Source organism: Pteropus alecto, unplaced genomic scaffold, assembly GCF_000325575.1.
Source record: "Pteropus alecto unplaced genomic scaffold, ASM32557v1 scaffold143, whole genome shotgun sequence".
In the NCBI taxonomy this organism is placed as follows: Eukaryota; Metazoa; Chordata; class Mammalia; order Chiroptera; family Pteropodidae; genus Pteropus; species Pteropus alecto.
The window spans coordinates 281,520-292,553 of NW_006434828.1; the positions used below are offsets into that span (position 1 = coordinate 281,520).

The following is an 11,034-nucleotide window of genomic DNA, read 5'->3' on the forward strand; positions in this document are numbered from 1 at the left end:
CACTGACTTCCTGCTGTCATTAGCTACCAATGCCGAGGGCAAAAAATCAAACCATAGGATGCTCATAGAAGTTTTTAAAAAAGCAGTCTCTGTATTGCAATTACGAGTCTCAAGATCGACATTCCTGGGTCCCGTGCGTGGCAGCTGGTGCCACCTGGACGGTCGTGATGGCCTCGCCCCCTCACGTGCACACGCCGTGGGCCTCCCGTGCAGCAGGAGGGTGACACGCTTGTTTTGTCTGGAACGCACGTCCGAAGTATAAATTTTCTGTTCAAACACATGTTTTAATAGGTTTTGTTTTATTTTGTTGGCTACTCATTTAAACACTTGCACTGCTTTATAGCCGGTGATTAATTCCAGGCTCCTCTTCCTGGGGGAATTACTCAGAGCTCCTCTCGGGACTGGGCTGCATTAATCAGGGTGACTCACCTCCTCGCAACGCCAGAGCCAGGAGCGAGGGTCACCCCGTCGGCGCTTCAGGAAATGAGTGAGCGCGAGATGGGCGGGCGGGCCACATCCGCTCCTCGGCTTTGACTCTGAAAGGAAGGTTTTCTCTTAAGAGTCTTTTTCTTCCAAAAAAAATAAAAATAAAATCACACACACACACACACACACACACACACACACACACACACACACACGCACCCTCTGCTTGGATTATTCATTGAAATTGTCTAAACCTAGAAATTCACTTAGGGAAAAAATATCATTTTTTACAATATTCTGCCGTACCAGTCAGAAATGGAGAATTTCTATTTAGGCTCCTTTACAAAAGACTCTTTTCCAGCAATCACTGCAGCTGTCCTTGGTCTTCAGGATTCTTTCGTGGGACAGTTTGTGTTTCTCCAGTGAATGGAAATCTTTTTCTACCATGCTCTCTCTCTCAGGATTTGGGGTACACAGGAAAACTTTGCTGGAGATTGATTTTGTCCACATGCTTTGGCGAATTCTCTTCTGACACATACGATATTACGGTGCACTTGGATACGTGGGCACACAAATGATCGTAACAATGGCTAAGATCATTATAACACAATCACAGCCATCACGTGACCACGACGTAACACAACACCCTGTTTCAGTGTCTTCGAAACCTACAACCAACACCCAGAAGCTGAGAGGTCTGCAATGAATATTTGTTGGATGAATGATTAAATTAGTAGCCGTAGCCTTAACTCTCATTTCCTCCTGATTTCACTGAGGGCCTCAAGTGAATCGCAGACTGCGACAATGACCATTGCTCTGAGAAAACTATTTTTCATTTGCGAGGTAACAATTTTTGTAGTCTTAGTTTTCAGAGAATTATATCTAAAAATGGGAACTGAATATATGAAATGCATTTTCAACTTCTTTTGAAATGCTTGTAGAGCTTTTTCTCTTTTAAAATATTAATGTAATGCATTACCTAAATTTGTAACAGCTTTCCATTCTTCGGATAAATTCTATTTATCTGTGTATGTGTATATAAATGTTCAGATTTAATATGTAGGTGCATAACTTTACATTCTAGTCAAATATGAGACTGACTTACGATTGCCATATCTGTGCTACGCTGGTTAAAAGTTGACATCAGGTTTATGTTAGCATTTCAAAACCAACTTTTCTGTTAAATTCTCCCTGTAATTTGTTTAAAAAGATACTGGAAACCAGTATCCAGTCCAGAGATCACCCTCATCAGAGCCTTTACAGAGTAATTCCTGAAAACTGTAGTACTCTGTGGTTATTGGCCCTGTTATTTAAAATTTCCAATGATTTAAAAATTTGCACAAAATGTTTCTCTTCATTGACATCTTTAAGTTTATTACTGCACAGTTTTGCTGAGTAGACTCATCTTTAAGAAAGGATGTCATAGCTCTTTTTATGACAACTTAAATTTCTAATTTGATTTCTTTGTATTTTGGATCTTTTAAAATTAGGTTTAACAAAGGTTTGCCTATTTTATCTATTTCATGAAAGGAAGCAACTCTTAGTTGTATTTATGAATTCCATCTTATTCCAATGAATTAATTTCTGGCATATTTCTTTTATTTCTCTTCTCCAGGTCTCCTTAGCATTAATTTTGCTTAAAAACAAAAATGCGAAAAATGAAACCTGAGGCGAAGTTTTAGTATATCAACTTTCTGTCAGTCCTACCCTTTTTAAAAAGAGTGACTTTCTCTCTGATAATCTGTCATAGTGGCTGTGACGTGTGTTTTGAAATGGTGCATCCTTGCTTTCAATATCTAAGTAGCCTACCATTTTATGTTTTTATTTACTTCTTAATCTTACAGGTTTTTAGACAAGTGACTTACATTTTTATTTATTCTTAAATTTCTGAGTGAGTTTGGTGCTTCCTTTGGAGGCTATGTTATTAATTTACAAGTTTATCGTATCATGGTTAGAAAAATGTGTGGACTTCTTTGGAAAAAATATAAGATTTGTAGAGGTGGGCATATTTTCAAAATTTTCAAGGATATTTAAGACAGAAAGCTTGTAGAAAAAGATTACAACATGGCTATAAATTTCCCCTATTAATTACATTGATCGAATCTCCTATGTTAACATTTGTGTTCAATCTTTCGGACGGACAGTATCGTTTGAAAATCTTACCATTGCTTTTCTGTAAAATTTTTGCTTTATGAGGCTTAAGCTAACATATAAAGCTTTAACCCCATTATCTTCTCACACTGGATTGAGTTCGTGTCCATTAAAAAGTGGCCCGGGTTGTCCCATTGCATAGTATTTGCTCGGAATTCGATTTCTCTGCAATTCCGTTTCTAGATCTTCTTTGTACGTGCTGACATTTGCACGCTGTGTATTTTGCTCATCCTTTGATTTTCATCTCCTTCCTCCCCCTTAGGTATATTTTTGTGAGTAGTGCGTCGGGGAGAATCTCGGTGTTTTAATAAGCGGCTTAATCGTTTGTTGTCCTGCTTTGCTGTCGTGTCTTGTGCTCTCAGCTTCGAGGCTCTTCACTGCCCCCCGCTTCTCGCCTGCCCTTTGCTTTAGAGAAGTATGTGTAGCTTGCTCTTATCTTTTGACATGGCTTTGAACTTGACGTTCTAAATTTAATCCTAGCAGAACAGTGCTTTTTTCAGAGCGAGTTTGGCAGAACATTTGGCCCTGTGAGATGCTCCGTGGAAAAGAGGGCTGTTGTCAAACATGGCGAAGAAGGTGGCGTACTAGGTACCCCCTTAGAGATTCTTAAAGCCCAACAGCACAGGAAAGGTTCCGATAAGCCCTGCACTGGGGGCCGGGGTGCGGGGGAAGCACCTTTCTTTGTTTCCCAGTTATTTTTAGGAGGGCTTATGCCACTATTCCAGCCTGAAGTTCTCAAGGAGATGCTTCCCCAAATGTTAGTCAAATAGGAATTTCTGAGCCAGTGCAGACTTTCCTCTTCCTGTAAAGCCATCTGTCCTTCAAACCCAGCGATGTGACTTGGTGCCCCTAGAAGAAGAAGGTGTGAGCCCCAGAGGAAAGAGGTTTGCAGGGTAGGGTGGGAGATGCGTTTGACTTATGGGAGGACCCCTGGGGTGCGAAGGGGAGGGGGAGGCCCTTCAGAATGGGAGGGAGGAGAAGGGGGAGGAGAGGCACGGAGGTGAAAGCCAGGGCCTGTGCACCCTGCGGGCCACAGGCATCCAGGGGAAGGCAGCCGGAAGCTCTGGAACATCCCATAGGGAGAGTGGGCCAACCCCGTGAGCAAGGCTGGGGCTGAGACCCCGAGTCCTCATGGGGCACCTGGCCACGCTGAGCGAGCCTCAGGCTTTCACAGCAAGGCCAGAGTAAGAAGCAGGGCACAGCTCAGAGGCCCGAGGGGGTCCCAAGCCTGGGTCGGAATTCCATTTGGGAACAGAGGGCACACTCGAGGTGGGACACCTGGGGTACAGGTGTGTAAAGGAACTACCTCCAAAGTGTATCTGAGGGCAGGGGACTGCCGGGGACAGTGCAGCATGGCGGGCGAGGAGAGGAAGTGGTTCCTAAGCCCAGACAGGGCCGGCTGCACAGAGAAGGACGAGCCCCCGGGGGTGAGACATTTAGTCAGGGACCAGGCAGCCCCCGGGGACTCCACAGGGAAGGGATCCGGGATGCAAACGCCCTGGCCTCACTCTCCTCCCCATCCCACCTGTCCTGCCAATGTCCCCATTTGCCAAACCCAACTGGTAGCACAGGGCAAGAGACCTAGGGAGGGGGTCCATACGGGCCCCAGAGCAGAGAGGGGAGGAGGGGGTGCCCTTGGACGGCCACTCCCGGGGACAGCACAGGGGCGCAGGGACCAGCGTGGACTCCGGACCCTCCTGCCTCATGCCGCGAGGTTAAGCCCACTCTCCTCTCTCCCCAGAGGTCATCTTGCCGGGAAAAGGGGGCAAGAAGCTCCGAAAAAGAGCCCCAGACGCCCAGCGTTAGGGAACGTGTGCGGTTGGCCTGCCTCCTTGTCCTGGCACTTTACACGGTCCCAGAGGAGGGACTCAGAGCACCAGGGGCACAGCCACGAGAAACAGCGCGGGAGCGACTCACATAACCGTGAAGCCCGATCCCCAAGCACATTCGGTATGAATCGGTGTTCAATGCTTATCTGTCTGAGCGGTAGCAAGTTACTCTGATGAAACGCCTTTGCGATGGTTCGTGCCTCGAAACAATACCATTTCCCTCGCATGAAGCAGCATCCGCATCTCACGACCCATGTGCCTTGCATTTATCTGCCTTTAATTGAAATACCGTATCGTTAGGACCCGACGTGAGCAGGCTTCACGGCCCCCGTTGACCGAAAGCCTGGGCAGGCCCTGCGATGAGGTCTGTGGTGGGGGCGGGCATATCGGGGTTGACGTGTGTGCCCAGAGATTGTGGGGCGAAGAATTCACGAGCGTTGCCTCACAGGCCCACGGTGGGAAGACGCCAGGTCCGGAGATCACCCTCATCAGAGAGAAGCTGGAGGTACTGCTGGATTCCTGGGTAAGAAATATTCAGGAGTGGGGGCAGGATGTCTTCAAAAAAACTAGAAATCTCCCCCAAAGAACGCTCACAAGAAGACGATTCAACCTGAACACCTGCCAATCACTTTGGAACATCCTTGCTCAAATTACTACTTCTCCTCACAGTTCTATAGTGCGCGTGTGTATGTGTGTGTGTGTGTGTGTGTGTGTGTGGAGGGGTTGGTTCGTGGGGTACAGGAAGGAGGGGAAATAAAGAAGCAGCAGCCCAGCCATAGTCCATGTGCAGCTGTTGCTCGCACAGGCCTGGGCTGGGAGGAAGGGAAGGGGCTGCCTATTGGAACGCAGCCCTGAACTTCAGCCCCTGCGTGGACTGGACATGCTAAGGCCCATCAAAGGCCCGTGTGTCGCCCAAGAATGGCCAGAAAAGCCAAGCGTCTTCCCAGGTTTTCATCCAGGCAGGGACAACCCAGTGCCACGGAGTTCGCTGGGTGGGGTATCAGAAGCCATAACTGCTCGATCCTTCTAGCTTCCCTGCCTTTCGAGCTTTGGCCTTAAGTCTTCCACCTGCACGATGTCATTTAACCTTCACCGTCTCCCCGGGAGGCAGTGATCGTACCTTACAGACAAGGAGACTGAGGATCACAGAGATGAAGCAATTTGCCAAAATTTACCGAGCGAATAATGATGCATCTGCGGTGAATTAAAATTCTTAACATGATCCATTCGAGGAAGGAAGTCGAGGGCATAGATAAACGAGACTGGCCGTGAGTTAATAACTGTTGGAAGCTGGTGGTGGCGGATGGGGTTCATTATACTATGCTCTCTACTTTCTTATAAGTTTGAAAATCCCCATAATAAAACGTTCAAAATGTGTCGAACGTGTGAGTTCCAGCCGAAGGCCAGCTCCCTGTGCCGTCTGCCTCCAGCCAAGGCCCCGCCCTCTACTCGGCCTTGCTGGAATGGCCAGCAGAAAAGTGGATCTGGGGACAGACCCTTACCTTGTCCCCTGTCCCTGTGTCCTCATCCTTCTGGGACTCTCCCCTTTCTTTTTGCTAAGGTGATTGGTATAGAGGCAACAGGGAGGATCCTCCCAAGGACGTGACAGATGGCAAATCAGATTTGTCCCACGAAGAGTTAGATTCAGTGCATGATTCCAGAGAAAGGATTTGCAAAGCCACACAGCAGAGGCAGAATGGGTGCTGAGCCATTAGAGGGATAATCAAACGCTCGTTTGTCTAATTAACGGGGTTCAAGGCCACGCTCCTTTCTTCTCCATAAATGCATATCCTTTTTAAAAGTCATTAAAATATTTCATTAAAAGGGGTTTGATCGCAAACGCTGAGCGTCTTGGGCGTCTGTGGTTTTCAGCCATGGATGGGTCATCACGGTGGCTTTCGTGGTAGTTTAGGCACCAAAGTTTATGACTTCTATTTTTGTTGGCAAGAACTGGAATGTACTTAAGATCATCTTTGTGATATTGTCACGATTGTTCTTTTGCGTTCTGACACACGTTCCTCAGTGTGAGAGAAAGGGGCGGAATCGGGGACGCCTTGTGTCCCCCCGGGGCGCGTGAGCACCATCCATCACCTGGCATGCTGATCGGAACGAAAAGGTTGCGATCCCCAGTTTAGATGCTCAGTACCTGATCTCCGCGTTGAATCGAACACTGAATCTTGCCGTTTCTACTTAGAACGGGAGTGCAGAGATCACCAAACGGCTCCCTTTGAACAGAAGTCTGACCTGGAGGAGGTGAGATGTGTGAACAAATTACTTTCTTAGGCCATAAGCTTTCTCAGGAAAATCGCGACTGAGAACCCTAGCGGCACATCAAAGGCTTGGTTTGTTAAAAGGTATTGATGATGAATCTGTGTCGGATAAAAGGTTTATGGTTGGGGTGATTTTATTGATTCAGGTCTGGCTGGTCTCATGGAAGTACAACATTATTTTCAGCAGATCGATCGTGTCTGGTTTGGAAAGGCTTTGCGCTACGTTTGCCTTAAATTATGTTTAAATAATTGATCGCAGTGCGTATTTGTTAATGACCTTTAACTGAACTGTCATTTGACCGAGGCTGGGCCACAGAGATCGATTTTGTGGATGGCTCATTCGTTTTTGTGACTTTTCTAAAATCCTTGGTGTTCTTCTCCGTTTCGACCCTCTAGGGGGTGTTTAATTCAGAAATCAAGGATTCCGGCTTGTTTTTGTCATTGTTAAAATGGAGTTTTGATGAGAGATGTGCTTCTCCCTTCGCGGCTATGGAAAGTCCACACGTGGGCACGTCGACCTCCTCCGCCGAGGTCAGAGGTCGAAACTCCAGGATGAGGGAGGAGGAGCAGCACCGTGTGTCCCGGGCGGCGCCCATCCCCCTTCCTCTCAAAGCCCAGCCTCTGCGGAGCCTCGTGAGAACTTCCACTGTCTCTCTGTTTCCCCCCATCACCGGTCCAGGTCGCCCAGGTGATGGACTTGATGGACAGGTCTCTGAAGCTGGCCACCCCCGAAGGGGCCCTGGTCCAGGGGCTTCGAAGTCCGGAGAGTCCCCATGAAGTGGTGGAGGCCGTGGCCGTGGCCGGTCGGCGCAGGGCCTTCTGGAAGTGGGGGTGCAGGTGTGAGTCTGGGCTCGGACCAGCGGCTGCAGGAACTGGGCAGCCCCCCCCTCACCTCCCGTCTCTGGGCTTCCCCAGGCCGGCGGTGGCAGAGACGCCCCCAGCAGATGGCCTGGCTGCCCCCGCAACCTCCGCACCCAGGGACGAGTCCCGGGGGCTGTTCGGGACCTGTCTCTGCACCCCTCCCCCACAGACACACGCCAACGCGCATGTCATGGCCTCGGCACCCAATGCTTACGCTTCAGCCTCTAAAACAACAGAGCTGGAGCCGCCGATGTCTCTTTGTTTCCGTCCTTGCCCTGACCCTGTCGCACCTGTTTATGGTAAAACTGCTCGTCGGCCCCCCAGCCTCCAGATCTGGTGGCGTCCCTCTCCCTCCCTGACCGTTTACGGGGGACTGGGGGGAGTACGGTAGGCGACCGCGTATCTGTTGGCATCCTCAACGAACCTTCAGGTTCTAGAGACCTGGACTCCAAACCCTGAAGTCCAGATGGGCCCCGACGCTCACAGGCAGGGCAGCTGCCCAGCGGTCACTTGTCTAGTTTCCTGCGGTCACTTGTCTAGTTTCCCGCCTGGGGGCCACAGAGCCCCCCTTGGGCAGAGACTCAGGCCCCCAGCCCCTGCTTCACCCAGAGCTTCTGACTTTCACCTCTTCGAAACGACTTGCCAGAGAAATGACAAAGTTTATCACGGAGATAAATGACTCGCGGCTTTGGGAAAGCCGTGAGGGAGGGCGGGCTCCAGGAGCTTAAAGTGCCTCTTCGCCCCACCTGGCGAGGTGGCGGAAAGCTGGGTCTCCTGCAGGATGTGTGGCGAGAGTTTGAATCTCAGTAATGAGAGTGTAGTAGTTTCCTGAAGCCACTGGAACCAAGTGCCATAAACGGGGTGACTTAAAACCACAGAAAGGTTTCTTCTTACGGTCCTGGGGTGAGAGGTCAAGGCGTCGGCAGGGCCACGCTCCCTCGGGACCTGTGCGGGACGCTCCTTCCTGGCCTCCTGCAGCTCCGATGACTGGCCACCATCTTCAGCATTCCTTGGCTCAGACACGTCACTTCGGTCATCTGTTCGGTGACTTTCTCCCTGTTCCTCACCTCGCCTTTCCTCCGTGCGTGTCTGTCTGTGGCTAACGTTCCCCTTTTTATAAGGACGCTAACCATCCCGGATCAGAGCTCACCCTAATGACCACATTTGAACGTGAGTACCTCGGAAAAGACCCTGTTTCTAAGTAAGGCCACATTCTGAGGTACTGGTTGGTCCGTTGGGGTGGGGGTCGCACAGTTCAACTCATAACAAGGGGGAGGTGGAAGGAAATGCTCAAGGGCCGCGTCCAGAGGCTGGGATTGCAGGAGAGCAGGCCCTCGGAGGGGAACAGCCAGAGTGTTCAGTACTAGGGAAGGCTGCCATTGAACTTGAAGGGATGCTTCGTGCTATTCCGTAATCACTCTCGTTTTTCCCAGGCCTCCGGTAAAAGACTCTGTGCCGCATGGGGCAGCTGTGCCATTATATAACTAGTGACTGGTCACCCGTCTGGTCCTTTAATCTAAGGAGCATCGCCACAAAAGCAGGGCTCTGTCTTGTTCATCACGTGGCACGGTACCTCAAAAATAGTAGGAACTCAGCGGACACCGGCTGCGAAGTCCATGAACGAAGCTGCAGGAGAGGAGAATGTTTGGGTGTGAGGGCTGCGTTAGTAACATGTATTTGTCGTGAGTGGCAAAAGGACATTTTCTGGGGTTTATTCTCTCTTCCCTAAACCCCAGCCAGGGTGCTGGGCCTCCCACGGTTAATGGGGCGGGGGCTCATAGTTTCACCTGATTATTCACGGAAAGGGCCTCCAGAAGACTGGAGAACTCAGGAACGACCGATTTCCATGTTTTTGATAATCATCTCCCATGCTGGACTTCGTGCCGTCAGGGAGCTGGACAGGAGCTGGACAGCGGCAAGTCTTTTCCTCAGCAGGTGCTCAGTAAATCCTTAATGAATTGAAATAAATAACGCAAGGGGAAAGTTTGCAAAGTATAAAGGGAGGGGGCCGTGAGGGCTGAGGTTCCGACTTCCGCAGAAACTGAGGTTCAAGTACAGCTGCCAAGCCTCAGACCCAGTTGCACCCCGACATCCTTAGCAAGTCGCCCAGCTTTTGACAAACTCCCCTTTACAACCCTTAGTTCCTCCCCATTTGGATTCTGCCCGGGGAGCTGGTACGGAGCCCAGATCGATGTCATGGTGTTTAAATCTCACCCAGTGACATCTCCACGAGGTCTGCATCGCCGTAACGCCACCCCGAGGGTGGCACGGCGGCTGGCATGGGGCAGAGCACCAGTCATGTGGTCCTGGCCCTTTACTGGGCTTAAGTCTGTTGCTGGGCCATGATTTCGGGGGGTATTAGGAATAGTGGGGACTATGAGGGAAGCACGTTTTCAGCCCTGATGTAAACTAGAGCTGGGCCCTGTGGGAAAGGACATCAAGTCTGTCGTCGCAAGACTTGAGTTCTAACTCCTCCCCTGACCGTATGACCTTGAACTGTCTTGCCTCCCCGGCCAGCAAGGTCATTTCGAGGATTAAATGACAAATACGCGTAAAAGTGCTTTAGAATGAGAGGCTACCAAGGTCCTTTAAACAAGCCCCCCGGAGAGGTCGCCCGCGGCCGACATCCTGCCTTGTGCTGGGAGCTGGGCCTCCGTCAGAACTGCTTCTGCTGCTGAGGGCTGTCCTCTGCAAGCACTCGGTGACACGCGGTGGGACCCGAGGAGTCTGAGTCATCAGTCCAGCCTCTTAAGAGAAGCGACCCTTGATGCTCAGCTCTGCGTGTGATCAGGTGCCACGTTCCATTCATGTCTCAAAGCGGGTGGTCTTGGGCCGACCACCGTCTCCAGCCTGGGCTCTCGTGGAGGCTTCCGAAGGACCTGCTGGTCACAGAGTGGACATGTCGTGGAGCTCCTCTTCCTGTTTGTCTTCTGTGGAGACAGAAAGGGCCACGTGGTGGCCTCATGGCCCCCGAAGCCCGTGCCGGGGCTGGAAGCCCTCTGGGGGCGGGGCGGCGTCTCCTCTGACTCAGCATCTCTGGGGTTCGAGTTGGCGTTGGACTTCGCGTGACGGAAGCTGTTTTCTGGTTCACCGAACACGTGTCCTGGGCACACGTTCAGGTTGGCGGCATCTTCCAGGGACCCGGGCTGAGGAAGGCTCCACCACCATCGGCACACGGCTTGCGAAGCCGCTTCAACCGTTTCCACCGAGCCGGGGCACCATCTGCAGCTCACCCCACTGCTTCTGGAGCGCGTCCGTCAATACAGACCCTTTGCTGAGCACCTAGTCTCCTTTTGAAAGAAAACAGCTCTGCAGGATTGCCAGAAAAATAATATTAATTTATTGTTACCCTACTATGGACACGCATCTGGTGATACAACTTTTAAGTCAATAATAAGTGTAGGCAAGTAGTATATTTGCCTACATTTGCAAGGCTGCTTTGAACTCCATAAACATATGATCTTTTTGGGGTTTCTTTTTTTTTTTTTTCCTTTAAA

General features: G+C 50.3%; 1 long non-coding RNA gene across 6 annotated transcripts in view; it reads left to right on the forward strand.

Moving 5' to 3' along the window:
* The first annotated feature begins 1,113 nt into the window (after window positions 1–1,113).
* The window catches only part of LOC107195528, a 12,074-nt gene continuing 2,153 nt past the window's right edge, over window positions 1,114–11,034 (forward strand). Inside the window, exons 1-7 of one of the 6 annotated variants that reach the window (XR_001516709.2) lie at window positions 1,127–1,269; window positions 2,042–3,470; window positions 4,319–4,527; window positions 4,855–4,929; window positions 6,430–6,659; window positions 7,073–8,707; window positions 8,971–10,741. This is a non-coding gene — a long non-coding RNA (uncharacterized LOC107195528). Of the gene's footprint in view, window positions 1,270–2,041; window positions 3,471–4,318; window positions 4,528–4,854; window positions 6,761–7,072; window positions 8,708–8,970; window positions 10,742–11,034 lie in introns of those variants that run through there. The other 5 variants (XR_003045770.1, XR_003045769.1, XR_001516708.2 and 2 more) reach the window with 5 other exon arrangements.